Source organism: Meles meles, chromosome 2, assembly GCF_922984935.1.
Source record: "Meles meles chromosome 2, mMelMel3.1 paternal haplotype, whole genome shotgun sequence".
NCBI classification, from domain to species: Eukaryota; Metazoa; Chordata; class Mammalia; order Carnivora; family Mustelidae; genus Meles; species Meles meles.
This window is the reverse complement of record NC_060067.1, coordinates 66,474,887-66,502,628: the sequence shown is the minus strand read 5'-3', so window position 1 is coordinate 66,502,628 and position 27,742 is coordinate 66,474,887. Positions and strand designations below refer to the sequence as shown.

The 27,742-nt window shown below is 51.2% G+C and overlaps 1 protein-coding gene and 1 non-coding gene across 2 annotated transcripts in view; one reads left to right on the top strand and one right to left on the bottom strand.

The window, feature by feature from the left end:
• The window catches only part of SORCS2 (sortilin related VPS10 domain containing receptor 2), a 432,949-nt gene that overhangs the window by 128,241 nt on the left and 276,966 nt on the right, over positions 1-27,742 (bottom strand). The gene's annotated exons all lie outside the window — the stretch shown is intronic.
• Positions 5,876-5,981, top strand: LOC123937744. Its single transcript, XR_006817543.1, has one exon. It is a non-coding gene; the product is annotated as a U6 spliceosomal RNA (small nuclear RNA).

Sequence of the window (27,742 nt, the reverse complement as noted above, 5' to 3'; positions counted from 1 at the left end):
AGCGAGGGGTTAACTTAGGGGTGAGGTGGGCTTGTATCCAGTAAACAGAGACATCAGGGTTAAATCACCAACATTTCACAGAAAGTAGGAATCTGAATATGATTCCAGGGCTAGGGGAAACTTTGAGACCAGGTACTCCCCTTGTTCCATTTTATAGATGGGGAAACTGAGTTCCAGAGCGCTTGCATATCTTAACCAAGGTCATTAGACCTGGAGTTGGAACAGGAGCCCTGGTGGCTTCTGAGGTGCCGCTGCTCATTGTTGACTTCGTTTGCCTTAAGATACCCTTCAGATGTACAGGAACTGAACACTCCCTTGAGCATATAATCAAAATTAAGAAAACTCATCAACCAGCTAAAGCTTAGCAGGACAAATTAACCGGAAGTAATCATGATGGGTAATTTGGTCGTAATTCACAGAGACAGACAGGAGCTTCAGTTCAGTAGAAAACTTTTAAGGACTTCAGATCATAGTGCTTTTCAAAGTACTTTAGTACTCTGGCTCTTACCTTGTCTGCCCACCTGCCTTCACCTGTCTGTCCACCTGCCTTACCTGTCCATCCACCTGCCTTCATGGTTTGCCCACCTGCTTTCCGTGCCTGTCCACCAGAAAGCTGATGGCAGAAGTTGTAAGGTCCATCTTTCAGGCACGTTGTCTTTCTTCCTTATACCTGCCACTTTGTCTCTGCCTTTTCTGCTCTGGACAAACACCACGATCTCCCACCTGAAGCCACCGGAAGTCCATGCCCCCCACTTGGTATTCTGCCACAGTGGTTGTGGTCTCTCCAGAGCCTGAGCCCGACTCTGTGGGGACCCTACCTCAGCCTCCCCTGCTGGAATCTAACAGACACGGCAAATGGGCTGCCAGAAGACCACATCTGTCCTCACAAGGTTTTGACAGTTGTGACGTTTCACATGAATACCCACAATTCTCAAAAGACTGGGGTGACAAGCCCCATCCATGTTCACGTACCCCCCTGCCACAGTCCCAGCCCGCATCACAGCTGGGCCGGCCCTGCTCACCAAATCCCCCACCCCACCCCTGTAGCCTCTGGAGTTTGCAGCCTCTAGTTCTCCAAGACAGTCTCAATGTCTTGCCTTGGTGCTCTGGGACCTTCCTCTCCAACAGTAGGCACATTTTCCAGATTCTGCTCTTTCTCTCCACTCTCCACCTCCACGCCTTACATCTGTCACCAGTTCCCAAATTGATCACAAGTTCCTCAAATCTCTTTTTCCAGCCAACTCCTATTCATCCCTTGATGTCCAGCACAAAAGTCACCCCTGTGGTAAGACACACAAGGCTGAGTACCACTCCTCCTCACTTACATGGTGCTTGGCACCCAGTAGGCACTCAAGGGCTGTTCTCATTGACTGGCCCTCTCCTACTGTTTTCTTTTGCTAAATCCAAGGGGAGGCCAAAATGTCTTGTAAAGAGATCTTTTAAAAATGATAACTGAGAGTAAGCTCATACTTTTAGAATGAAATGACTCACTAATAGGTCCCTACTGGCTTATTACTGTATGTAGGCATCCAATTTCTCCCCGTGATCCACGGGGCCAGAAGACAAGGTTTTTTCCTTTGCTACAACGGCTTTTTGGCTGAGTGGGTGGGTGGCTTTGGTCAGAAGAGGAATGCTGCTGGAGTGGAACTCTCTGGTGCCATTAGTCCTGCTTTCTAGGAGAATATTCTGACGCTGGAGCTCCTCCCTATCCTTTCAACTTGCCACCTCCTAATACACACAGCTGTGGACCAGTCATTAAAATCTTGTTTATTTGCTGAGATGTGACTCCACCCCCAGCACTGTGACAGTCTTAATGTCATCAATTCATGAGCCAATGAAGCTTTTCTAAAAACTAATTTCTTAATTATGAACTCAGACCATTCATTTGTCAAATTACTGAACAGAAACAGAAACATCAAATAATTCCCATTCCTCATGCCTCGATAAACACTTCATCAGTCAAACACGGACTTCTGCTTGATTCCCCTTAGAACAGGAAACGCAGGGCAGCAATTGCAATGTCTAAACACACAGGTGAATTCTGAGGCCTCGGATGACCGAGGAGCGAGAAGCACGCCATCCGATCTGGGGACCACTTAGCTGAGCACTTGAAATGCACCAGCGTGAATGAGGACCAGCAATGTTAATTTAACTCAATTGTAATTAAGTTAATTTTAATTTTAAAAATGATTTCTGTTTGCGTATTGGAAAACTGAAGTATCTGCGGAACAACTCGGGCACGTGGGTCCACTTCTCCGACTGTAAATTTCGTAGCTCAAAATATCGGCCAAGTACTCCCAAAGAAATTTTAGTGGCTAAAGAAACTGAGATGTGCCGCAAGACCAAGAGAGAAACTGGATTTCAAAGACTTAGTATGAAAATAGAGTGGAAAGGATCTCACTGGTAATGTCACATCAGTTACTTGTCCACGTTGAAGGGGTTCAGAGCAGGTCTCCCCACCATGTGCCATGTTAGCACATGGACTATTTTCCACTGAAGGCAATCGAGACCCTGTGGGCTCCAGGGAAGCTTTGGCCCCTTCCTTAACACCCGGAAGAATCTAAATGGAGGATCTTCCCCAGGATGAGAGTTAGTACAGAGATAAATTTATCTGAGATACCTATCCACAGGACAGGGAGACATGACATCACCAGACACCTGCTTCTGACTGCCCTGTGAATGCCCTCCTCCCCTTTGGAGCCCCAGGCCCCCACCCCACTCCCTAGCTCAGGATGGTACTGATATCATATTGTTCCTTTCCAACTTGGACACTCTCATGTACAGGGGGGTTTCCAAAGGTATGAAATTGAGTTTGATTTTCTTCCGTTAATCTATCTCATGTCTATTTATGTTTGTTGTTGTTGCTGTTTGTTTTATTTTGAAGCATGGAGCCTGGTACAGGGCTTGAACTCACAACCCTGAGATCAAGATCTGAGCTGAGATCAAGAATCAGATGTTCAACCAGCTGAGCCAGCCAGGCGCCTCCCTTAATCTGTCTCATGTCAATTTGATTCTTAGACCAGCCAGAAGAACATTTGAGGGGAGGAGTTATATTTTTCCTCCCCTACAGTTCTGGTGAGCCCCGTCTGCTGACTACGGATCACCCCATGGCGGCTGCAGCAGAGATACATTCAACACTCTGACAGCTGGCAAAAGGTCAGAATTCCCACAGCAGATCCTGGGTCTGTACCTGCCGAGTCCAAAGGAAGCAGAGAGGTGAGGGTCCTTTTGACCCTTTTCTAAAATTTAGAGAAGCAGAAAATATTGGGGGAGCTAGCTCCTTGGGCTTGGTGACGCTAGTATTTGTCAAGAGTACTCCATGTTTTTATCCATCCTCTTCCTCCCAGAAATGGACGTTACTTCTGTCTGCTGTGTTGTTCTATGGCCCGAGTGCTTGGCGTTCTGGCCAGTGAGCATGCCCTCTCTGGTCTGCCAGTCAGAGGATGGTGTCTTTGCCCATCTGCTGGGCACCCCCAAAGGCTGTGGATCTGACAATCTTTGTCTGTGTCAGGATCAGAGATCCCGGTTCATGAGAAGCTGTTGCTATCTTGACCTTCATTGTTACTGTTAGAAAAATCCCATTCCAGGAGCACCTGCCTAGTGTCACAAATCAGCGGGTCTCAGACTGGAGGCATCCCATTCTCATGGGAGACCGGAGACCCATGACCTCTGGTGGGAGAGAGGCCTTTGCTTTCTGAGACTGGCTTTGAGAAGAAACTTCTGTGCTCACGGGGGTACATCATCTGTACCCACCCCAAGGATGCCACCTGCATCCAAGAAAGATTCATCTTAAGCCTGGAAAATTACCTCTGGGTCGTTCCATGAAAAGGCTTATTAGTCTGAATCACTATTGACAGATCCTACTCATTGATGGCCAAATGACTGATTCTCTGAATTGGCTGTATTTGAGTGAAGAAAAAAATTTTAAAGATCTCTCATCCTAAACAATTTCTTGGCACCTTCAGAGAGACCGAATTAAAAAGAGGACACAAGGAAATACAATGACTCCTCTTAGCGACTCCCTTAGCAGGATGAAAGAAGAGAAATCAGACTTGAACAAAAAGTAAATTCAACAGAAATTCCCCTTCTCAAAATCTGGCCCCATCTGTCTATTTCAGCTTCCTTTTTTTTTTTTTTCTTATGAGATTTACAGAGTGTCCCACAGCCCCATCTCCAGGCCTGGCACCCACGGGTTACTCATGTACAAGCTGAAAGCCAAGAGGTGGGCTTAGTGGAGGCAGGGGGATGGGCAGCAGGGCCCACCACGCTGGGCTCTGTAAATCAGGCTCCCCCGGCTTCTGGTCTTTCTGTGCAAGTCCTTCGCGGATATAGCCTAGAACCCCACCAGAAGAATAAATGTCCCCTGGACAGCAGCAGATCTTTTCCAGGAGATTCTAGCAAATTTGGAGAAGAATTATAAAGACTGGTAGCAATTGCTTTACTAGGTATTTACCCAAAGGAAACAAACATGGTGATTCAAAAGGGCACCCATGTTTATAACAGCCATGTCCCCAAGAGCCAAACTATGGAAAGAGCCCAGATGATCATGGATAGATGAATGGATAAAGAAGATATATCATCACACACACACACACACACACACACACACACACACACACACACAGGAATATTGCTCAGTCATCAAAAAATGAAATCTTGCCATTTGCAATGACATGGATGGAACTAGAGGGTATTATGCTAAGTGAAATAAGTCAATCGGAGAAAGACAAATACTGTAAGACTTCACTCATATGTGGAAGTTAAGAAACAGAGGATCATAGGGGAAGGGACAGAGGAATAAAAGAAGGGACAGAAGAATAAAATAAGACAAAATCAGAGAGGGAGACAAACCACAGGAGACTCTGAACTCTAGGGAACCAACTGAGGGCTGCTGGGGTGGGGTACCTGGGTGACGGGCATTAAGGAGGGCATGTGATGTAGTGAGCACTGGGTGTTACATGCAACTGATGAATCTCTGATCTCTACCTCTGAAACTAAAAGAAAAAAAAGAAAAGAAAGATTGATAGCCCCTCACGAATCCCCCTCATTGTCCCAAGAGGAAACACGTGACCAGAATTTCTCCTAGGCTCTCTCACACATGACCAGGTGTTGCTCAGAAACTCGCAGAAAAGGAAAATAAAATTTCAGGATGCCCCCTCCTTTCCAAATCCAGGCCCATTGGTTAGGGATCCTTTCTCTTCCAGGGACAGCTTTGACCCTATGGATGGTCTCACTTTGCCTCCTGAGAACCTGGCTTGGGCTGTGTCTGCCTTGGACAGGTAGGTTGCTGGCTCTTCCTTTGGGATACGTGGGAGTGAGTCTGGATCTTGGGAATATGGTATCATTTGCACCCTCTTTGGGGACCCCTCTTAAACCCCAAGAGGAGGGAGAGGTTATTCAACACTGCTGGAATATTTACTGTGTGTCCTGGTTGAAAACTGGCAAAATATTTAGAATATATACTTATATATTAGAATATTATATATGTATATAATATAGAATTAAATATAATATTTCATATATATATAAATAAAAGGGTGGAATTTGATCTTTATCTACAGGACACCACAAGATAAGAGATTCCACACAGAAATAAGAAACCCACTGAAAGGAGGAACTTCATACCGTTTATACGGCTTGGATTTGGTCAAGTAGAATTTCGTTGTAAAAAATGCTACAATAAAGGGCACCTGGGTGGCTCAGTGGGTTAAGCCTCTGCCTTTGGCTCAGGTCAAGATCTCAGGGTCCTGGGATTGAGCCCCGCATCGGGCTCTCTGCTCAGCAGGGAGCCTGCTCCCCCAACCCCACCTGCCTCTCTGCCTCTCTGTGATCTCTCTCTCTCTCTGTCAAATAAATAAATAAAATCTTTTTTTAAGTGCTCGCTTCGGCAGCACATATACTAAAATTGGAACGATACAGAGAAGATTAGCATGGCCCTGCGCAAGCATGACACGCAAATTCGTGAAGCGTTCCATATTTTTAAAAAAAAAATCTTTTTTAAAATGCTACAATTAAAAAAAAACACACTTAAAAAGAGTTCTTAGTAGAGGGGCGCCTGGGTGGCTCAGTGGTTAAGCCGCTGCCTTCGGCTCAGGTCATGATCTCAGGGTCCTGGGATCCAGCCCCGCATCGGGCTCTCTGCTCAGCATGGAGCCTGCTTCCTTCCCCTCTCTCTGCCTGCCTCTCTGCCTACTTGTGATCTCTCTCTGTCAAATAAATAAAAAATCTTAAAAAAAAGAGTTCTTAGTAGAGAAACAGTAAGACAAACTTCTGCCAAACAGAGTACACAACAAACAACTTTCTGCCGTAGCTATACAGTCTAAAACTTAAAGATCCCAGGAATGCGACCCTAAACTTGGTATGAATACCCTTCGGAGGTACTTTCTAGCACAACTTTCTGATCTTCCTCTTCCTCTACAGAGAAATGTTTCTCAATCAAGTTTAAGGAAGCTTTGTACACAGACTCGTTTTTATGGGGTTTTTTTTTTAAAGATTTTATTTATTTATTTGACAGATAGAGATCACAAGTAGGCAGAGATGCAGGCAAAGAGAGAGAGAGAGGAGAAAGCAGGCTCCCTGCTGAGCAGAGAGCCCGATGAGGGGCTCGATCTCAGGACCCTGGGATCATGACCTGAGCCGAAGGCAGAGGCTTTAACCCCTAGCCACCCAGGTGCCCCCATTTTCATGGTTTTATAGAGCTTCCATTTTGTCCAAACCTCCACATTCTTCCATCATTATACTAAATTTCTCGGTTTCACCTAGCTTCTCAGCAGCTGGAAAGATGTTTGAAATAGCCTCCAAGGGGCTTATCAGTGGTTCTATTATGCCATGATGAATGAGGTATACAATCTGTTCAGCTGTCCCGCCACTTGCGTAGGTGGTCACAGCCCAGACAGCTTCCTTTTGTGTCTTAAAGTTGGCCTTAGAGGGAACACCACTGAGGAATGGGACTAATCCATGATTCATAACTTGCGGTATCTGGTCCTGGCGACCAGCTGCGATGTTTGACATTGTCCCCGTAGCTTCCTTCTGAATATTAGTTTTGGGGTTCATTAGCAGGCTGGGAAAGACAGCAAGTACTCCTGCATCTATGATACCCTGAGTCTGTTTGTCTGTCCCAGGGACAATATTTCCCATGGCTCTTAGCTCGGGAGTCACAATGGACAATTCAGTAGCTCCTAGAAGCTTCCCAGGTTGGAGCACAGCTCCTGTTTTCACAACCATTTCAATCTGTTCATTTGGACCTTCAGGAAGGTAGGAAATGGCCCAGCAGGTATCTGCCAAGACTTCTAGATCATCGTGATGCAGGGGACGAACTAAGGTAGGAAGAATCAAGAGCATCTCACCGGAGTGTGGGATTCTTGCTCTGACAAAGGTTTGAGAGTCCAAGTAAGGTTACATAAGTAGGCACGTGCTAAATAAAGATGATATGTCAGGAAATGCAAGGAGATAACCAAGTCTTGAAAAACTGACCATCCCCCATCCCCCGCAATGTTTCCTAGAGCCCACACAGCTCGTTCAACGACGTGGGCATGGGAAGATGCCAATGGAGAAATGAATGCTGGGACAGCACCTCCATCTACCGCCGCCTTGGTCAGTTCTGATGCCCCGGAAGCAATGGTAGTGAGCCTCACGCAGATTCAAACTGAATGAGCTTCAATCAGTTCTGCCCAAGAAGGACACACATTTTGGAATCAAACCAGCCCAGATTATGGCATCTATAGGGGCTGTTCTTCCCTAGAGAGTAGTTTCCTGGCGGCTTGAGTAGCCTAGAGCAGGCTTTCCAAGTTGTTGCTATGGATGCCTTTGACAATGTCATCAACAGACCAGTTTACGGTGCCCGGGTTGTTGGAAGTTTTCCTGCCGTGGAGAGGTAGCGTCATCAGGAAATCAGCTTCCGTTTCTCCTTTTCAGCATCTGGTCAACCTTCTTAGCTTTCGTCAGCTCCACGTTAACTTCTATTCGATGCTGCCTCATTTCCATACTGTCTTTCCCCTTGTTCTTGAATCTGTTTAGGCGGGCAGCTGGTGAATTAGCATCCTCGTTGGTGGATATGATTATGAGACAAAGAGAGAAAGCTACACGGCCCGCTCAGTTTTCCATGGGAGACGGACCAGTGTACACAGGCTACGGGTCAGTTGTCCTCAAAATGTCCACCACGGATCACCCCAAAGATGCTGTCTAGAATACTTTTATTTTTAAGTGGCCCTATAGTTAAAAGTTAGCCATACTGGAAGCTGATTTTCAGAACGTGATTGGAATTTCTTAAGGCCTTCACCCCTGAGTTAAAATTAGAGCTATGTTCCCAAAGGAAAAGAAGCAAATTGAAGATAATTAGGTGAGGAGATCAACCCATGATGCCATTTAGGGGATCTAACTGAAGGGATTTCTTAAGGGATTGGAGGCAACTGTCTTTATCTTACAAATATTTGTGAAACTAGAAATACAGCCTCAGAAATAATTCAGAGTTGTTTAACCTGTCCTTTTTACCAATTCTAAAACCCTTTCTCTTTATCTCAAAAGTCTTTTAAGTATTGTCCTTAGGAATCCCAAGTCCTTCTTAGAGAAACGTAGTGCCTTTGTGATAGAGATTTTCTACCCATATCTCCTCTAGGACCCAAGAGCCGAAACACACACATTAGGGAGAGATTTCTTACCAGACGAGAGAGACAGACAGACAGAGGGAAAGAGGACATCTTTGGAGATGGGGCAAAGGAGCACATACATTAGACAGCGTAAGACCTCTGTTTGCCCCGTTCATGTGTGTCCATGCCTATGTGTCGTGGGTGTGTACTAAGTCTCCTACGTCTGGATGGCATTGCCAAAATTCATTTGTAAAATAACTCCACAGAGCTGTCTTGAGACACAAGCTTACAGGCTTGGCTGTTCCAAAACTCTCAGAAATTATCAAAACAAACCCAAGTGTTCTTCAAGTTCACGTGATCTAGGATTGGTCTCTAATACGTGAAAGCTGGTTGAAGCATGCTGGTATAATGAAATCAGCATGGGTTTAGAGTCCTTAGCATTAAATATAATCCTTTTATGCTACTTACCTTCACTGAAAGTAAAATCAGCTCCCGTCACCTCCATTAGAGGGCTTGTCAGCAGGAAAGACAACATAAGTATCTCAGTTTAGCTGTTTCATGCTTTGTAAGGTTTTCGTGACTGATCAAAACACAATTGTTAAGAACAAGTAAGTTGAACAGACGCACATTTCTAAGCCAGTCTCCCCAAATCTCTTTGGTAATAACCTGAAATTTCAAACTTTGCTATTGAGCATTGAGTGAAGTTAAATTCATTGAAGATCCAGATTGATTCCAAATAAAAGAAAATACAGAAACATTAATTGCTGAAGAAGAACGTAAACTACCAGAAACAATAAGGGAAACATCTCTGTGGGCAGAGAGACTGAGATGTGGGCTTCTGGTAAGAAACGGGATGAGGAATGGAAACGAATTTTTTTGGTGGTTGAGGGAAAAGAAAGTAATTTGGTCCTAAAGTTGAGTCTGGTTATTTAAAAGGGAAAACACAGAGCGGAGTCTGAATGTTAAAAAAGGCAGTTGTAGAAGGCTTGTGGGAAAGGACTCCTCGGAAGGGGATTTGACGCATGGGCAGGACTGGCTAAGATAGGGATGGACTTAATCAAGTGAGCGAGCTTTAACACCAAAAGTGCACTTGACACAAGGTCAGAGTTTGGTTTTCTCTCTAGAGGCCATTCAATGTTCGGTCTGAAGATTCCTTATGGAAAGTTCCAGCAAAGCAGATTTGAAAACAGCCCACGTGGCCCAAGACCATTCTCGGGGCACTTCTGCAAGTCGCCAGGCCAAGTCTGCCCGAAACCAGACTCGTTTTGTAAACAAATGAGTCTTCATTTGTCTCTCTTTGGTGGAAAAGAGGGTGGCTCTGTAGAGAACAATTATGCCTCCCCAACATACCCTGTTGGGTAGTAGATGATTCTAGATCTGATGAATGGTCCTTCAGGCGTTGCTATTTGCTCCTAAACTGGATAAGATCCTGAATTCTTCCGATGTCCTCAAATATCTGCTTATGCCTCTCCAAACCAACATTTCCGATCCTCTCCCATGCTTTTGACTTCGAGTCACCGAGAACGAGAACTGCCCCTTCCCCCCGAGGCCCTGCACACCAGGTAGCCTGATGCAAGCTTGAGAGGAATCATCCCAACAGCCCTGTTCAGACAGACCCTTGCCTGCTGCTGTGTGGGCCACGTGGAGGGACCTCCAGCGATTAGCAAACCGCAAACCACGACGCTGTACCAGACTGCCGCTGCCTGCCCTCTCTCCGCGTGCAGGTGCTTTGAGCCTGACGCCCAGAAATCCCACTGACAGCACTCAGACATAGGGCTTGGAACTCGCTCTGCTAACCAGTGTGTGTCTAGTTTCCATAGAAATACCTCTATTTTAAAAAAAATATTTATTTATTTATTTATTTGACAGGCAGAGATCACAAGTAGACAGAGAGGCAGGCAGAGAGAAAGGAGGAAGCTGGTTCCCTGCTGGGCAGAGAGCCTGATGGGTGGCTGGATCCCAGGACCCTGAGATCATGACCTAAGCTAAAGGCAGAGGCTTTAACCCACTGAGCCACCCCGGCACCCCAGAAATACCTCTTATTAATTATCCAGTTGCTTGCACGATCGAGGCCTAACTTTGGGAGCTCAACCGCAAGACCATTTCGTGAAACCGGTCACGTCAGTTTAACTGGCCTGACCCATTCTCAGGACCGAGGCTCTTAACGGGACAGGGAGCAGTCCACCCACTCAGCTTCAGGACCACACAACCTCTTTCGCATCCCAAAAGCTCAGCAGAAGGGGTTCAGAGCAGGTCTCCCCACCATGTGCCACATTAACGTGTTGACTATTTTTCAGCCGAAGGCAATCCAGACCCTGCGGGCTCCAGGGAAACTTTTGGCCCCTCCCTTACCTGCCCTCTTCCCCTTTGAAGCCCCAGGCCCCCACCCTATCCCCTAGCTCAGGATGGGACTGACACCGTATTGTTCCTTTCCGACTTTGATCCTCTCATGTATGGGGGTGGGGGGATTCCCAAATGTAAAAATGAAATTTGATTTTCTTCTATTAATCTGTCTCACATCAATTTAAATCTTAGACCAGTCAGAAAAATCTATAGAAGAAAATTTCTCCTCCCCTACAACATAATATTGCATTAAGTAAAATATACTATTGAAAGCAATTGCACTGTTTCTCCTTAATTGTTTTGAGTGTGGCTTTAGAAACTGTGGAATTATGTATGTGCTCACATGGTATTTCTATGCACTGAGCCAGCCTAGAACTTAGGGGGAAAGCTGCATGAGATCTCCACACGGACTCTTCATTTCACAAGAGGGTGACTGTGGCGGACTCCAAGGACCACGGCCCTCCCCTGTGGCCGCCCCCTGCTATGGCATCCTGCCTCCAGCCCCCGGACCTTTACTCTGTGACATCACACCTGGGAACCCTCATCTGTCTCACTGTCACCTTCCCCTGAAGCTCCGACCACACAGCACCCACAGCTTCTGGAATGTCCAAGGCAGTAGGCCCGGGAGGAAAAGAGCCGTCCACAGGCAGGTCAGTCGGTGGCAGTTCCTCCCCTGGGCAAGGAGATGATGGTAAGATGAGAGGAGCCCGCAGATGAGAAAGCCTTTGAGGACTGTTGTACTTGCTCATGGCGCAGCTGTGGACAGCCCACGGCGCGTTTCACCTCTCACACCAACGTGGCCGTCTCCACGGACTCAGTCAAGGAAGCTACAAGGTCTGCGGCAGACACTGACCTTTAAAAGTCCTACCCCCGGGGGAGAAGGATCATTCTGCTTCCTTTGCAAATGGCCAGCTTCCCTCCCTTCCTCCTGTTCCTCTTCTCCCCCTTCCCCTCCCTCCCCCTTCCCTGTCCCTCTCCCCCTTTCCTATAACGAGAACAGCCCCATCACCCCCCGCCCCACTCTGACTTTCTGTGTGACATGCATGTGTCTGAAATCAGGGGAACTGTGAGAGGAGCAACTGTGGGGTACAGAGGGCCGAATTTCATCTTAAAGACCCAAATACAAAGACCTCACTGTCCTCTAAGTGAAGACATGCATTTGGCTCATGCTGTCCCAGCCCACCTCTGCGGACGGTAAGGCAGGTCATCAAGGTCACCACAGGGAGAAGAGGGGATCTGCACAGGGGTATCCTGTCACTGAGGCAGAACATGGGGACAGAGTCTGCCCCATGGGGCTCGCACACAAGGAAAATAGTCATCATCCAAAGGTGACATCATCCAAAAGGTGACTCTTCTTGAAGAAGAGTCAGCAAGAGAAAAGAGAAGGCCTGGGGGAGAGGAGGCACGCCAGTCTGGACAGCTTGGCCACGGGGGGAGGGCCCGGGGAGTCTCTGGGACCGAGGGCCTTGGGTGGACAGGCTGGGGCAACATAAGGATGGCTGGTGCCTCCCAGGAAAAGCCAGGAGGCTGGTGGGACATAGTACGCATGCAGAGCCCAACCCTGAGGGTGGGGCCGCTGTTTGAAATTCACCCTGCATGTTAGTTACCATAAGGGGCCATGAGTTACCGTAAGGGGCAGAGACCCTGCAGCCCAGCAGAGGCCAAGGGCTCTGAGCCACAGCTCAGCACATGTGGCTGCCCTGCGTTAGGCTTGTCCCTGTCCTTGTTCCTCACTGCTGAGCGGGACTGTGACATGCAACACATAACTAGCAGAATTCAATGAGTGCTTCTATTTGATCTGAAAAATGGGGCGCAAAGACCGACGACGTGGGCCCCCTGGCTGCACCGCAGTCTGGTCTTTTGACATTCACCCGCCCCAGGGGAGTCCCTGGGGGAGCTGCCTTATAAAGACAAGACCCTTCCACAAAAGCCATCCACCACGAGAGGGGGTGTGGCCATGGAGACCTCCAGGACCCTGCCGCAGGTAAGTCTCCTAAGCAAGGTGCTTTCAAGGGCCATTGAGCTGGAAGATGAATTATGCTTTTTTTCTTTTACCAAAAGACACGAGTTCCGAGTGGAACCCAAGGCAGGCTGTTATCACTCGAATGCTACCCTGCTTAGGTTTTCACAGAGAATCAACACATGCAACTGGTCTCCTCCGATCAAGAATTGCTTTAATAATAAGTGAGAAAACCCTTCCTTTCCAATGAGATGTCGGTTCTGGAAGGAGTTCTCTGAAAATGGATGTTTGGCAGTCTCACCAGTGTTAGGAAATGTACGTGGCTTACGAAATCTCTCAAATGTGCAGACCATAAATTCTGGGAAACAAAAAACTTCTAGCTTGTTTTGAAGTCTTCTAAAGAGGTTCAGTATGTTTTGGGGTCCATTGGTTAAAAATATGAAAAACGCAACACCTCTCCATGAGTTTGCTGTGCAGGGGGATAGAGGGATGTCCGGCCCCTCTGCCGTGCAGTCTGTGGTCCCCAGGCAGACAGGCGTAGAGTCAAGTAAGTTCCAGGCACTGGCAAGTAATGGGCACCAACTGTGAACCAGACCAACGCAGGCCCTGCCCTCAGGGAGCAAACGGGCTGGAGGAGGACACAAAAAAGAATCTCATTGTCCCATCAAGAGATGAAAGACCGGGGGCACCTGGGTGGCTCAGTGGGTTAAGCCGCTGCCTTCGGCTCGGGTCATGATCTCAGGGTCCTGGGATCGAGTCCCACATCGGGCTCTCTGCTCAGCGGAGAGCCTGCTTCCCTTCCTCTCTCTCTGCCTGCCTCTCTGTGATTTCTCTCTGTCAAATAAATTTAAAAAACTTAAAAAAAAAAAAAAAAAGAGATGAAAGACCGTGTTGGCTCATGAAAGAGTATGTAGGGCCCCTAAAGGACTCCAGGCCTAGTTGGGCCCAGAGGACTGCCTGGAGGGGGCAGCTGGTTCTGAGAGATCAGAATGCATGGGGAGGAGCTAAGAAAAGAGAGGGACAGGGCTGCTGCCCATCCCTCCTCCCCACTCAGGCCTAGCAGGTCAGGAGCCCCGAGGATAGGGAGCAGGGTGGGGGGTAGGACAAGGCTCTGAGGCCGAAGGGCCTGTGGTTGATTTGGGGACAGTGGGGAGCATCACAGCACTTCCAGCCCCAAGGGACATGGTATCAGATGTGAACACGGGAGATGTGCTCTGCCAAGTCTCTCCGGCTGGCACTTGCGTGCTGCCCAGTGCCCCCCAGCAGCGGGCGGGCGGCTCCCAGTGCGTCCTCCCCACGCCCAGTGAATGCAACCAGAAACTGCTTCTCTCGCTGAAGAGCAATTATGAGCAGGTTCCATCCCCAGGCGGGGGCTGGCGGGTCCCAGGAAGCCAACTAGCTGGTCTTGTTAACAGGATACATCTGTCCCTTTCCATTACTGATGATAATCACCATTATTAACACCGAGTAATGTTCATGATTTAAAGCTGTGAGGCTCCAAAGCCGCTTGCCTCAGGGGCCCTTTCCCTCCTGGCATGTCCTGCTGGCACGGAGCTCCTCCCCTTCCTCACCCTGACCCTCCCTTCCCAGTCCCCATCACCACCTCCTCCCCTTCCAGATGACACTGGACTCACTGGTGGCCCCCGGTGTCTCCTGCCTCACTGGTCGGGGGGGCAAGCCCAGCCGTGTACAATCAGCAAACACGGTGGTGAGCGGAGGCTCCCGGCACAGTCTCGCCCCAGATCTGCCACTCGGTTTCCCACTTCTGCGTCTCTGCCTCTTCCAAGCTGGCTGCTGGGGAAGCCTAAAAAAGCCACACACTTTAGTCCCCCCCGACCCCTCCTTCCCGGAGGAGCAAGTCTCCTGCTTCATGGTCCAGTTTCAAGGCTTCTCCAGCCGGCAAAGACATCTTGTCTGCCTCTCCTGAAACTGGGGCTGCGTCTGAGCCCTCTGTGTTTGCAGCCCCCAGCCCAAGACAAGGAGAGCATCTGCCGAAAAACCCAACAAGCAAATAGGTAGAGGCTCCTTGCTATTCTGTCAGCTTCTAGAACAAACACTGGCATTAAGGGGTGTCTGGGGCTGGGGGTTGCCCTTCAGGATTTGTTAGTTTAGTTTAGTTTTTAGTTTTTTAAAGATATATTTATTTGAGAGAGAGAGAGAGAGAGAGCACATGTGCGGGGGGGTCCGGGAGGGCAGAGGGAGAGACAGAATCCCAAGCAGACTCACTGCTGAGCACAGAGCTGAACCTAGGGCCCCATCTCCTGACCCTGACATCATGACCTGAGCTGAAATCAAGAGGAAGATGCCCAAAAGACTGAGCCACCCAGGCGCCCCGGGGTTCATTATTTTAATAAATATAGGGTGCTTCAGCCAGGAAAATGGGGCCATTCAATCTGCAAACACAGATTCCCATGGAGAGCAGTGCCCCATGCCCCCCCAGCCTCTGAAATCCCTCTGGGCTGATGCGGGACAGACAAGCGGTTGGCCAGCAGCCAGGGACGCTGTCCCTCCTTCCAACAGCGCAACCACATCATACAGGGAGATAAGCTTGCTGAATTGCTTTCTCCAAATAACACCCGTCAGGAAATTCGTTTCTGGATCCCCAAGCCACACACCGCCAGCCACCCTCCCCGCCCCCGTCCTGTCCATATTTGAATGCTGCATGGAGTGTGGCTTCCTACACCCATGACAAGCTCCCTTCTGGAAAAAAGCTGGGGACCCGGAGGTCTGGTGCCAAGGCATGGCAGATGCGGTCTGGCACAGAGGAAAGGGCGAAGTCCGTGCCAGGAACCCACCCTCCAAGTCGGGTGCCTGAGAGCTAAACCCACCCCCTTTATCCCTGGGGGGCCTCCACCTCCCTCTGGGTCCTCAGAAAGGGGTGGCTGACCCACAGGGCGGAGGGGCGGAGGCTTATGGAAATAAATTCACTTCCCTCTGAAAACAGAGACATGTCGGGGGGACATGGATGGGCCCCCGGGCTCTCTGGTGGAGCCGCCTGGGCTGCACAGGAGGGCAGGTGTCAGATGAGGGGACCATGCATGGGCATGGATGTGACAAGGAGGGCCCTCCAGCAGCCTCCAGCAGCGGCTGGTGAAGGCTCGAGTCTCAGAATGCACCTGCTGTGCCCAGAGAGGGTCCAGGGCCCCCGCACATGGTGAGACGCACGTTTGGCACCTGGCCATCCCCAGGCTCTGCTGGCTGCTGCTTCACAGGCCCATAAATTGGGACTCCAGAGCCAACAGACAGTTTCCCAATCCATTACTCACTGCCATCCCATCCACGGACATCTCAAGCCCTAAATAATGAATTACCCACTCTCTCTGGCCGCCTTTATCAAGAACACCTTAGACCAGGCAATTAGCATTCCAAGCCAGGGCCGGATTCGGGGTCCTTGCTCTCATGCTCTGAAGCAGCAGAAATAGGGCTGTGTAGCCTCATCTGTTCCCAGCAGGCCTGGAGACAAAGCACCTTGTCCCCTGCTAATAGATCGCCCCGGTTGTCTTTAAAGGTCGCATCTGTCAAGCAGGGAACAGGAGGGTCCAACGCAGACGCATCCATCCACTGGCTCAGAAAGGGCCACTTACTGGAGGCAAGAGTACTTAAAGGACCCTCTTCTCCCTGTATCCCATACTCACCCTGTCTTATCCCGGGGGCACGGTAGGGCCCTTTGTCCGGCGGGGGCGGGGCTTGAGAAAGTTAGAAGGACCTTGAAGAGCCATTAAAATTCCACAAAGGGAGGAGCACCGTGTTGTGTGGGCAAGACCCCTGCCCCTTATAAATGGCGCATTCTATCTAGCACAGGTGTCCACGCATGATGGCTGGAACACTGTGTCTGCATACACATGCACACATGGGGGATGTCTGCAGGGTGGACCGTATACAATACGCATACTTTATGAAACACAGCCAGACCACATGGGTTCTCCAAGCTCTGGCCTCACACTCAGCAGAGGGAGGGGCTCAGCCTGCCAGTCACCTGGGCGCCTCTGAGCGCAGAGACGCGGGGTGTCCCACCATCCACACCCTGCAGCATCTGTCATCCACGTGGGGGTGGGCAGCACCTGCACTGTGCCACGCTTGCTGTCACTCCACTTGCCCCCATGGGCGCACACGTGAGTCCCTGTGCTGCCGCACTGCTACCCATTTCGCAGAGAAGCAAGCTGAGGCTCAGAGGGACCTGTGGCCAAGGTCCTACAGTCAGAAATTGGCCAAGCCCAGCCCTAACGGATGACTCCAGCTTGCCCCTTGCCCAGCTCCTGGTCCCTTTCAGTGGCCGCTCACTTCCCTCAGTGGCCTCGGTTTTGTGGTCACCCCAGGACTGGATCTAGAAGCATGACATGAAGAGAGCAGATAGACTGGGGAGTCTGGATGTCGTCCCCTGACCTCAAAAGGGAGAGTCACACCTGTTGGAAAGTGGGCAGGTAGAATTCAGGCCAGAGAGTGCCTGGGAGGCCAGTCCCCACGTTTCTGTGTCCAGCCATTGTTTCTACCAAAAGAATCCCCCGAGGCTGGCCTCGCCCTGGCCAGTGGTGAGCCCGGTCCCCGGGAGCACACCCTGAAAGGCTGTGCGAAGCTGGGCCCTTGCCTGTACCCCTCCCAGATGGATGCTTAGGGGCTTGTGCAAAGGGGTCAGCCTGGGGCACCGCACTGAGCCTGCACACAGCCCAGAACACACACCTCCTGACCTTTTACCTCTGCATCATCAGTGCTACCTGGCAGGCGTGGGGAAAAGGGAAGCATTGTCCTTGAAAATACAGAGATCTGGGCAGCCTCCTTGGCTCCTCGGCTGACCACAGGGCTACAGATGTAGATGCTGACGAGAGACGTAAGACCCCGGCAGGATGGCGGGATGCCACGGTCCCCGCAGATCCAAGATGCAGGTGAGCTCAGAGCCATTCCCTTATGACCTCCAAGGAGCATTCTACAGGTGCTGAGAAAAGGTTTGCAACTCCTGATGTGTGCTCCTTGACCCCTACGGGCACAGATGAGCCACCTTGGCCACTCTGGCCCAGTGTCCCCCTGCCACCTTGTCACAGAGGCAGACGGCTACCATTGAGTTCCATGGTTCCCAACCTGCGGGCCAAGGCACCTGAGGGTGCTGTAGCGAGCTCACAGGGATGCACTGGCTTTTTTTTTTTTTTTGAGAAAAACACAGTGAGGTTCAACATTTTCTGGATTCTGCACCCGCTTCCAGTTTCCATATGAGATCACGCCATATTCCTTTCGATGACACCCTCCCTTTGCCAAGTCGGGTTTCTGGCAGGTGTTGTGACAAGAAGGAAGAGCAGAGGAGGGTGTGGAGGAGGAGAGGAGGGTGCTGACGTGTGACGGGGCTGTGACCCCAGGGTTCCAGAAGGAGCAGAGAGTCTGACGGATGTGTGCATTCCCATCAACAAGTCATGGTGAGGAATGAAACAGAAATGAACTCCTTCAGGCTATATGTGTTTTTCAAGATGACTGTGATGTTGGCAGGACATACGCACTTACTAGGTTGTGTGGACCTGACTACTGAATAAATAGACCTTGTAGACTTTGTTTTGTGGTGCAGAATCCACAGAGACCCTGGGGGCCTCGTGAGCTGCGGAGCTCTGGGAGCCCATGCTGGGGATGAGGACGCTCTGACCTTGGCTTCTATGGTCAGCCTTCAACAGAGCAGCCAAGGTTCGGGGGGAAGGAGCCGATTCTGGGACTGGATGGGGAACGTGGACAGTGAGCCTGGCGCAGCACCAGAAAGTGAGAAAGTGCTAAAAACAAAACAAAAATCACAATGCTGGGAGTGTGCCCACAGGACAGTAGCCAACTGAATGAGCTCCCAGGGGCCAACGCTAGACCCATCTGAGCCAAACAGTAAATACAGAAAGCCTGGATTATAACCCAAAGCATAAAACAAACATTCATGCATCTATCCCCATATAAAGAAACAATGGAATAAATAAATACATGGAGGGCAGGGGACGCAAGAAACCTCTTGTGAAGAAGAATTCTCAGTACTTGGTGTGGACACCCTGCCCTCCAGGAAGGGGGCCACGACTCCCCAGTCCCTAAGTTAGGAGCTGCCCCAATGACTTCTCACCACAGAGCAGAGCATGCAAAGGGGAACCTTATAGTCGAGACCCCTGACAAACACCACCTCGGCCAGGAGACCAAGGTCAACGCCACGGTGACAGGTCACATTCACAAATGATGTGACGAGAAGGGCACTTCATCTTTGTGGTCTTCCTCTCCCTGAAACCATGACCTCGGGTTAATCACAGGGAAAACATAGACAAATCCTGAGAAACCCTCTTAAAAAACACCTGATGAGATCTCTTCAGGCATGTCAAGGTCATCAACAGGCAGAAAAGTCCAAGGACCACAGCACTGTGGGGGAGCCTCAGGACCCGGGACCGCTAAGTGTCCTGGGACATTCTGGATGCGGTCCTGGGACAGAAGGTGGGCACTGAGGAAATACGGAGGAAATCCGAATACAGAATAGAGTATATAGATAGTCATAATGCATCAGAATCAGTTCCTTATTTGTGACCAAGGTCCCGAATTAGTAACAGCGGGAACTGGGCGGGAGATATGCAGGGGCTCTCTTCACTATCTTTATAATTTTCCTGTAAATCTAAAACGGCTACAAAATGTAGAACTCTAAGAAAGAACACACTTGAGAGATAAATGTGGGTTTTGAAGTCAGCAGATCTGTGTCCGAATAGAGGCTTGGGTGGCAGAGAAGTTAGCGCCCACCAAACCCCCACATGCCCCTAGCTCCCAGTCTCCTGCGTGACTGGTTGTAGCCCCCTGACTAAGCGACATGGGCATGTCACCTCCCAACCAGAGGAGCAAAGAACTGAGTGCCTCACCCAGGATGGGAGGCAGACAGTGACAGCCCCCAGACTCCCCAGGGGAGAAATGACCCCTCGTGGTGTCATGAACCAACCATCATCTTCATCATCATCATCCCTCACCACTACCACTGCCCCCTGATGAGACGTGGCCCACAGCCTGCACCCCAAGGGCAGGGCGAGCCTCTCCCCTGCCTGTTAGCCCCGGATGAGGGAGGAATGTCCCATCCAGGGCAGTCCCAGAAAGTGTTTTAAGAGAGTTCTTCTGGGGCGTCTGGGTGGCTTCGTCGGTGAGTAACCAACAGACGCTTGAATTCGGCTCAGGTTATGATCTCAGGGTCGTGAGGTCTAGCCCTGCGTCAGGCTCTGCACTCAGCGGAGAGCCTGCTTGAGATTCTCTCACCCTCTGCCCCTCCCCCCACTCAGATGTGCATGTGCTCTATCTCAAAAATAAATAAAATAAAACAGTTCTTCTTCAGGACCAGTTATTTATTTTTAAAATCATGTCTCACCGATCTTCAGTCTGGGGAAACAAATGCACAGAGCACGTGGGCATCCCCGCAGAATCCAGAGCTGCTGGCAGCCCGGCTCCCCCTCCCTCCCAGCTCCTGGCTGCTAACAAGCAAGCCATCCCAGCGATGGGAGGAGGCGCACCAGAGGGGAGATTAACTTCAGAAGCCGAGGGCCCTGCGGAAGCTCAGCCCCTGTGATGAAGTTCGGGGTCACACGAGCCCATGGATGCTAGGAAGGCAAGCAGGAGGCGCCTGCCCTGAACAGGCCAGACGGCTGCCGGGAAATTGGGGTGTTTCCTCTTCACTGTTGGGACTTTGCTTCTCTTTCTCTGGAATCCAGTATCTGTAATACTCACTATATTATATATATATATATACTCACTATATATACTCACTATAACACAGGGACTGTGTTACGGGGCTCCCTTCTACAAAGAGCTTCGTGGGGCCTGCTCCACGGGGACAGGTTCGGGATGAAGGCAGGGTAGCGGTCACTCCCCCCGAGCGCTCAGACAAGGCTTCCTCTTCTCCCCGATGTGCCCCGGGGCCCTCAGACACGGAGCGAGAGCCGCCAGTGGGGGCAACGGCACCGCAAGTCGGGGGCCCAAATTCACGGGCAGTCCTAACCCCGACTACCTCAAATGCAACCTGATGCAGACAGGGTCTTTGCAGAGGTGATCAGGCTAACGTGGGTCATTAGGCGTGGGTGCAGATTCAACAGGACAGGTGTCCCTATGAAAAGGGGACACGATGACACAGACACACATGGAGAACCCCGTGGGAGGCAAAGACGGAGACGAGGGTCTGTCTACAAGGCGGGGAGCGCCAAGAACGACAGCAAAGCGCAGAATCTGGGGGAGACGCTGGGAAGGACCCTCCCCTATAGCTTCAGAGGGAACATCCGCTGATATGTCAGTCTTGGACTTCTGGCCGAGGGCAACCCCAGGACTCCAGGACCACTGGCCAAATCTGTCCCCTTCCTTCCATCCTGTCCTCCCCCTTCCTGTCTTGTTCATTCCCTGCCAGGAAGCGTTGCGGAGCTCTGCTGTGTGCAGACAGTTAGGAGCGGGTTACCTTGGAATACAAAAGACTACAGAGATGCTTGCTCGTCTAGGGGTGCACCAAGCACTCTCCTGCCTGCCTCCCCTGGGAAGGGCTGACACGCTCCTTGAGGGACAGAACTGGGGAGGCAGCCCGGCAGACAGATGGCGGGCCTCAGAGTCCCAAGAGCTCTGGCAGCGAGAGGCTTCCTGGAGGAGGTGATGGAGGAGCCCCAGGCTGGTCTTGGGCATCCTCTGTGACCAGCAGGCAGCCAGAGAAAGACTCCCCTCAGTGGCTGGGAGCTGTGAGAGGCGGTTGCTGGCAAGGAGACCCAGACACCAGGGCGGCTCTGGCCCCACCCCCAACCACTGACTGGAGCCCTCACAGAGCTGCCGTTCCAAGACGTCCCCAACTTCTCTTGGAGACCAACAAGGCCTTTTCGAGTCTGACCCCCACGGACCCACTGAGTCCCCTTGCGTGGACTTTACTGTCTGAGTTTTGGCTTCCTGTTCTGAGCAATGCGGACACACATGTCCCAGGGAGAGAAAACACGGCACTCCTCCTCAGGAGGACCCCATGGGGGGCCCTGCGCACGGCGCCCTGCTCACGGTCATGGGCGTCAGCTCCATGGCAGATGGGGAAGGAAGGGGTGGGGCTTCCCGAGGAGGAACCGGCTGGCCTTGTTCCTCTCCTGGGCTCCTGCGGGAGCCTGGCCTGAGATGCAGCACAGAGCTGGTCTGATCGCAATGGCCCTGGTTTTCCCACAGCGCTCTGCTCATTCACCGGGTGCTTACTGAGGGCCCCCTTCATGCTGAAGACAGCTCCACAGCCCCCAGGCCCAGCAATGAAAAGAAATCATTATTCCTACCATTAGAAGGTTAATCAATCATCTGCTAACACCAAACCAAAAACATTTAAGGAGAGCCTTTACTGAGCTCTCCTTTACCGACTCTGTTTAAGCAACCACACCTCGAGATTTTACATGCTGTCATCTCCTTTTGGGCTCAAGCCACCCAAAGCAGGGGACAGAATAATCTCTGTCTCCCAGGGGGGCAAACGGCCTCAGTTGTGAGACTAGCCTGCATCCCAGCCGCAGCTGGACACTCAGGGGGTAGAGACGGATGCCTAGCCTGCAGCCCCACGGCCCACACCACAGCCGGACACAGCCCAGCCACCAAGGTCTCGGAGAAGCTAGGGACAAGGATCTCTCATCCCCCACCAACAAGCAGCCTACGAGCTCTCTGTGGCTGGTTACTTTGTGCTAAGGCAAAAAGAAACACCCAGCTTGGGGAAAAAAGCCAGAGAAACATGTTATTGAATAAATTAACCTGACATTTTATGTTTCATAAAGTAATTTCTAACAAGTGCCATTTCACCGAAATTAGGTTGTTTATATTTTAGTCAAATTGTTCCCACTTTGTGTAGCTTAGCGATAGTCAAAAGCAGTGGAGCCTTCCGTAGTCACAAAGTTACATAAATGACTGGAATGTTTTGGGGCCTGGGACACGTATGTGCACAGAGGTAAACAAGCAGTGTTTATCTCTGGGGTCATGTTTGTGCGGGGAGAGGGAATAAGTGTTCTCTGCATTAGCTAGAACTCCCCAGCCAAGCTCTACATCCAAGGCAGTGAGCCCTCTATTAGTGGGAGTATGTAAGAAGAGGCAGAGGGCGTCAGTCTCCCTTCCAAATGCTGGGGTTCTGGGGTGCGTGCTTCTCCACCTTTGGAAGGATTGCCCATCTAATAGGAAGGGAAGGAAGTTCTGACCTACAGGACGCAGAAACTACTTGCTTCATCACCGCATAAAGAAAGGAGAAGGAGCCCTGCACATCCAAGCCTGCCCTGCCTTGGTGCCCACCCCTCTCGCCTCCCTACCCTGTAGTCTCATCCCTCAACCCCCCCCCCCCACACACACACCTGTGCAGAAGGAAGGGCTCCCATCCACGGCATTCTGTTTGTCTAGACCAGAGCCTGGCAAACTGCCTTTTGCAGGCTGGACCTTGCCCTTGGTCTGTTTTGGCTGAGCAACTAAGAATTCTTTTTATATTTTTAAAGGATTATGTCTTGGGTAAGACAGTGCCCCTTAAAATTCACATCCTTTCTGCAGCCTCACGATGTGATCTTATTTGGAAACAGGGTCTTTGCCGACGTGACCGATGGAGATGTTGTCACCCTGGAACAGGGTGGCCCTTATCATTGCTGTGTCCTTAGAGGAACAGGTAAATTTGGACCCAGACACACATAGAGGAGAAAGCCATGTGAGGACCGAGGCAGGGCCTGGAGAGATGGGGCCACAAGCCAAGGTTTGCTGACATCACCAAAAGCTGGATGAGGTGGGAAAACTCGCCCCCACCTCCCCGCACCCCGGAAACTTTGCCCAGACAGCGTGACCTCCTCTTCAACACCATCATAGCAGTAACCAAGAACAATGAACAGTTGGTGATAATTAATTAGAATCCATAGTTATCTGTAATTAATCAAGTGATCATTCCCTCGATGCCTGCTCCAACCCTGGGTTGTCAGTTCCCTGGGCTAGGAGTGAAGTCACAGGACCCACCACAGTGCCTTGTGCAGATCAGTAAAGTCCTGTAGAAACAGTTGTTGGAGGAATGAGTGAATGCATGAACGGACCTAATTCCAAGAGCTCTCTTTGTGTGTAGTTTAGTCCTGGGATCCTACCTGGGCTGGGGACCTGCCTGGCCTGAGATTCATGGGATGCTCCCACTCCAGGCCCCAGTGGCCCCATGTGACCGTATCAAAAACAGGGTGGGTTTGCACAAAGTGGCATGTGGCCCGCATTTTGGTCCCAGGCCCCACAGGGAGAAGCTGCTGTGGGAGCCCAGAGGAGGTGTTCCTGGACACCGGCTTTCGGGAGACCCCTGGGCTGGGTGGGAGATGGAGCTGGAATGGCCTGAGGCCATCTGGGAAGGCTTTGGGGATGCGGTGACATCCAAATGGCTCATGGGGTGGGTAGGGAAGGCGGCCAGGCACAGAAAGAGTCTGTGTTCAAGTCTAGGCACCCCCCCCCCCACCGCCACTGCTGCTGCCCATTAATTACCATCCCCAAAGCTAACACAGTCTCGCTCTTTGAAGCCACTAACTAGAATTCTCCATTTGCGTCTTGCTTGGCAAACCTCAATTTCTGGACTGATCAAAGCAGCACACCTGCCCCCGTGGGTGGGGAAATAGGATCTACCTCTCAGAGATTAGCAGTGTTATCAACATGCTAATGGACCCCATTATGCAGTCCTAAAAGGACTAAGTTCCAAAGAAGAGTGACACCTCCATGTACTTCTCAGCTCTGCAGCGGGTGTGAGGAAGTGATGGGGAGGGTCTCGGGCTTGGAGCGGCCACCACAGCCAGGTGGCACGTGCCCAGAGCCCCCGTGGCTTCCTCACCTCCCTTTGCACCTGGCTGTGCCCAGGACAGGGTCAGGGTGGGGGGAGCCCTGTCCCTGCATTCTCTCTGCCACTCTTCCCGATGGCCCAGGGAAAAAGCACCCCAGGGGGCTGAAAGTTGGGAGGTCCAGTCGCCCAGGCAGGCCACCAGGGAGAGGAGACAGCACCGTCTGACAACAGCAGAGTCTGTCTTCTGTCTTCCCACCCACCACCCTACCTCCAGGCAAAGAATTCCCCAGAAATTACCTTTCAGGAGAAAAATCAATCCATCACCTTCTCCACCCCCACTCCCTGAATGTGGTGTGTTCTTGGTGGCTCCTTACAGGAGGGGAGTAAATACAGACTGCCAAACCCTGGACAGGCTTTGAAGCACCCCAGCCCCAGCCACCATGGACAGGGATGAGTGAAACAGAACAAACAGATCAATGAAGGTAATTACAAGCCATTCTGGTGGCTCAGCGGCCGGCATGTCTCCTGCTCAGAGCTGCAAGCGTGGGAGCATTTGTCAGACTTGCATGGCCCTGGAATTCCAGCCACAGCCTCCACAGCAGCCTCCCTGCCTTGGGTCCAATGGGCACATCACCAACATCTATCTAAAGGACAGTTCCAGGTGGGCTTGTACCTGCTTCCCAAATAGAACAGATGGGAATTGAGTCCCGCCTCCATACATCTGCCCCTGGCCCTCCCCAGCACAGCCATGGGATGGACCCCGTGACCGGTGCTGGTGATGGAGATTCAGGAGTGGGCACGGGGTACGAGCTGTTGTGCTGAGCCCTGTGGGGCAGCTCTCCCCCATCCCCTATGACCAACTGAAGCGGGGGGGGGGGGGTATTTCTGGCAACCTCATGTTATACATGAGGACACTGAGGCCCAGGGAGGGACAGGAGCTGTCCAAGATTGCACAGTGGGTTTGAACCCAGGACCTCAAAATTCAGTGCCACTCCCTGCAACCCCTTAAATCCAGGAAGGGGAGTGATCACCCCATCTGGGCTTCTGCTGATGCTTTCCTCAGGGCCTCTGCCTGTCCAAGAGTGCCCGCACCACCACTTGGGGCCTGGTCACCAGGAAGTCCTGCAGGGTCCTTCACTGTGAGGACTCCAGCATCTTCTGGGGATGCCCTCTCCTCTGTCTGTCCCTCTCGTGGTGCCCACATCACCACGGGGCAGGACAGTGGTGTAGAGTGTTCCCCAGACCATAGGCAGCATGACATCACCTAAGTCCAACTCCAAAACCAGGCCAAGCCCTGAGATATTCAGATATTCAGACCAGAGAGGAACCAGGCCCAGCCAGATCTGTAGGGCACTCGCAGGGCTGCAGGAGGGGTCCTGAACAAAAACCAACAGAGCCTGGTATGCTAGGCAAGCACAGGGATGACAAGCCCCCCTGGAGAGTGTCATGCAAGCTGTGCTTTGAGGGCAAAGCAGAGTTCAGCAAGGGGAGAAGAGAAGAGCCCCTTATAGACAGAGGGAACACCTGCCTGGGACAGTGAGGTCTGAAAGCAGAGCGGCCCAGAGACCCCCTTCCCCATGACACCACTGGAAAAGCAAGACACAGAGGGAGATGTGGTTCAAAATGCACAGAGGCCAGGAAAACTGACATTAGGAGTAAGGAGGAATGACATTTGGTGGCTTGGGGCTGCTGTAGGCAGAGTAGGGTCAGAGGAACATGGAAAGGGCCCTTGGGATTAGGCCAAGTGAAGGGGCAAGGACAGCCAGCCCAGGGACTCGAGGGGGTGGGCTCAGGGGGGGAAGCCAGAGGCCCCAGCACAGGCTTCCGGCTGGGGGCTCTGAGCAGGTGTGCAAGCCAGCCTCCTGGGCCAGACCCAAAGCTGCCCAACCCAGGATAGACGCTGCCTTTGTGTTCGCTCATGCTGGTCGCATTGTCAAATGCCCCAGGTCACGGCGCCAGGCCCAGGTAGCTGGGATGTCCCTGTGGCTCTCAGAAGATCCTTCCCCTTTCGATTAGGAGGGGACAATGCCCCTGGGGCTCCCTCAGCTCTGGTTCTAACTGAGGATGGTTTTGCTCCCCGGGACATTGGCAATGTTCGGACATATTTCTGGTTATCACAACTGGGGGGAGAGGTGCCAGGCATCCAATGGGGATGCTGCTAACAAGCCCACTCCCCCACAACCCAGAATCCAGCCCGAATGTCCGTAATGTCATGGTAGAAAGAGTCCGGTCTAAAGAAATGTTTCCCAAACACACTTGTTTGTCCATCCGTCTCCTGTTTAAGTGTTTCTGTCACCTTGGCCATTAAAAGAGAGGGATCACAGCACCCAGGACAGCCCTGGAGAAGTGGCGGGCAGCTCCCTTCCTTCCCTAACACCCACTACTGCAGGGGTGGAGGCACAGGGTAGAAGGATGGCTGGAAGGAGGGCACATTCTGGAACCTACATGTTCCCAAGTGTATCCGCATTCAGGAGACCTCAGAGGCTCTGCTGCGGCACTGATCTGGCTGTTTCTGGCTCCATTTCTCAGCTGCTTCAAGACGATGGGAAAATGTGATCTGTGAGCCTAATTTTCCTCATCTGCAAAATGGGTGCTGTGTCATGAAAGGTGTTAACGGATACAAAGCACTTACAGCCTTGACTGAGGCAGACAGCGGCCACTCTTCACATGGATTCCAGCCTCTGTGCTCCTGGCAACATCCCTCCCCCAGTGAGGTTATTGCAAGGTGGGGGGGAGGAAGGAGGGCTCATGCCTGCCGTCTCAGCCCCCACCATCAGGTCCTGCCAGGGATCTGCCGTGCCCGGAGTGCATTCCCCAGAGACATCTGGAAAGCAAAATGCTTCCAATGGCTCCCATAGAGGAGGACAGACCCTTTTTAAAGGTGCTTGACACAGGAAAAGCACTTGGTAAATATTCATTGGATGAACAAATGATTATCCTTATGATAATAGAATCTAGCCCAGAGCAGTTAATCCAATTCACAGTCTCCATGCTCGGTGATTAATCTCCATCTACTTAATAAGTGTGATACAGAGCAATGAATCCCCGCACTGCCTCTAAAGCAGACGGTCTTCACAGCCTTTTCCTAACGTTGTCACTGGGAGCCAGAATTCACCACGGTGTCAGCAA